Source organism: Schistocerca piceifrons, chromosome 7, assembly GCF_021461385.2.
Source record: "Schistocerca piceifrons isolate TAMUIC-IGC-003096 chromosome 7, iqSchPice1.1, whole genome shotgun sequence".
Classification (NCBI taxonomy): Eukaryota; Metazoa; Arthropoda; class Insecta; order Orthoptera; family Acrididae; genus Schistocerca; species Schistocerca piceifrons.
In genome coordinates this window covers 538,407,562-538,409,887 of record NC_060144.1, presented here as the reverse complement: position 1 = coordinate 538,409,887, position 2,326 = coordinate 538,407,562, and the positions used below count along the sequence as shown (strand labels likewise).

Below are 2,326 nucleotides of genomic sequence, written 5' to 3'. Positions count from 1 at the left end.
TCGTCTCCTACCTTCCAAACTTTACAGAAGCTCTCCTGAGAACCTTGCAGAACTAGCACTCCTGACAGATAGGATATTGCGGAGACATGGCTTAGCCTACCTCCTGCAGAGTAAAAATCTCATTCTGGAAACATCCTCCAGGCTGTGGCTAAGCCATGTCTCCGCAATATCCTTTCTTTCAGGAGTGCTAGCTCTCCAAGGTTCGCAGGAGAGCGTCGGTAAGTTGGAAGTTAGGAGACGAGGTACTGGCAGAAGTAAAGCTGTCAGTAGCGGGCGTGAGTCATGCTTCGGTAGCTCAGTTGGTAGAGCATTTGCTCTCGAAAGGCAAAGGTCCCGAGTTCGAGTCTCGGTCGGGCACACAGTTTTAATCTGCCAGGAAGTTTCATATCAGCGCACACTCCGCTGCAGAGTGAAAATCTCTTTCTGGAAACATCCCCCAGGCTGTGGCTAAGCCATGTCTCCGCAATATCCTTTCTTTCAGGAGTGCTAGTTCTGCAAGTTTCGCAGAAGAGCTACTGTAAAGTTAAAAGGTAGGAGTCGAGCTACTGGCAGAAGTAAAGCTGTGAGTACCGGGCGTGAGTTGTGCTTCGGTAGCTCAGTTGGTAGAGCACTTGCCCGCGAAAGGCAAAGGTCCCGAGTTCGAGTCTCGGTCGCGCACACAGTTTTAATCTGCCAGGAAGTTTCATATTAGCGCACACTCCGCTGCAGAGTGACTATCTCATTCTGGAAACATCCCCCGGGCTGTGACTAAGCCATGTCTCCGCAATATCCTTTCTTTCAGGAGTGCTAGTTCTGCAAGATTCGCAGGAGAGCTTCAGTAAAGCATGGAAGGTAGGAGACGAGGTACTGGCAGAAGTAAAGCTGTGAGTACCGGGCGTGAGTCGTGCTTCGGTAGCTCAGTTGGTAGAGCACTTGCCCGCGAAAGGCGAAGGTCCCGAGTTCGAGTCTCGGTCGGGCACACAGTTTTAATCTGCCAGGAAGTTTCATATCAGCGCACACTCCGCTGCAGAGTGAAAATCTCATTCTGGAAACATCCCCAAGGCTGTGGCTAAGCCATGTCTCCGCAATATCCTTCCTTTCAGGAGTGCTAGTTCTGCAAGGTTCGCAGGAGAACTTCTGTAAAGTTTGGAAGGTAGGAGACGAGGTACTGGCAGAAGTAAAGCTGTGAGTACCGGTCGTGAGTCGTGCTTCGGTAGCTCAGTTGGTAGAGCACTTGCCCACGAAAGGCAAAGGTCCCGAGTTCGAGACTCGGTCGGGCACACAGTTTTAGTCTGCCAGGAAGTTTCATATCAGCGCACACTCCGCTGCAGAGTGAAAATCTCATTCTGGAAACATCCCCCAGGCTGTGGCTAAGCCATGTCTCCCCAATATCCTTTCTTTCAGGAGTGCTAGTTCTGCAAGGTTCGCAGGAGAGCTTCTGTTAAGTTGGAAGGTAGGAGACGAGGTACTGGCAGAAGTAAAGCTGTGAGTACCGGGCGTGAGTCGTGCTTCGGTTGCTCAGTTGGTAGAGCTCTTGCCCGCGAAAGGCAAAGGTCCCGACTTCGAGTCTCGGTCGGGCACACAGTTTTAATCCGCCAGGAAGTTTCATATCAGCGCACACTCCGCTGCAGAGTGAAAATCTCATTCTGGAAACATCCCCCAGGCTGTGGCTAAGCCTTGTCTCGGCAATATCCTTTCTTTCAGGAGTGCTAGTTCTGCAAGGTTCGCAGGAGAGCTTCTGTTAAGTTTGGAAGGTAGGAGACGAGGTACTGGCAGAAGTAAAGCTGTGAGTAGCGGGCGTGAGTCGTGCTTCGGTAGCTCAGTTGGTAGAGCACTTGCCCGTGAAAGGCAAAGGTCCCGAGTTCGAGTCTCGGTCGGGCACACAGTTTTAATCTGCCAGGAAGTTTCATATCAGCGCACACTCCGCTGCAGAGTGTAAATCTCTTTCTGGAAACATCCCCCAGGCTGTGGCTAAGCCATGTCTCCGCAATATCCTTTTTTTCAGGAGTGCTAGTTCTGCAAGGTTCGCAGGAGAGCTTCTGTAAAGTTGGATGGTAGGAGTCGAGGTACTGGCAGAAGTAAAGCTGTGAGTACCGGGCGTGAGTCGTGCTTCGGTAGCTCAGTTGGTAGAGCACGTGCCCGCGAAAGGCAAAGGTCCTGACTTCGAGTCTCGGTTGGGCACACAGTTTTAATCTGCCAGGAAGTTTCATATCAGCGCACACTCCGCTGCAGAGTGAAAATCTCATTCTGGAAACATCCCCCAGGCTGTGGCTAAGCCATGTCTCCGCAATATCCTTCCTTTCAGGAGTGCTAGTTCTGCAAGGTTCGCAGGAGAGCTTCTGTAAAG

The 2,326-nt window shown here is 51.5% G+C and overlaps 2 non-coding genes across 2 annotated transcripts; both read left to right on the top strand.

Moving 5' to 3' along the window:
- The first annotated feature begins 283 nt into the window (after window positions 1–283).
- Window positions 284–358, top strand: Trnas-cga. The gene has a single exon. It is a non-coding gene; the product is annotated as a tRNA-Ser (tRNA).
- A 1,428-nt stretch (window positions 359–1,786) lies between these two features.
- Trnas-uga lies at window positions 1,787–1,861 on the top strand. The gene has a single exon. It is a non-coding gene; the product is annotated as a tRNA-Ser (tRNA).
- Window positions 1,862–2,326: the final 465 nt, after the last annotated feature.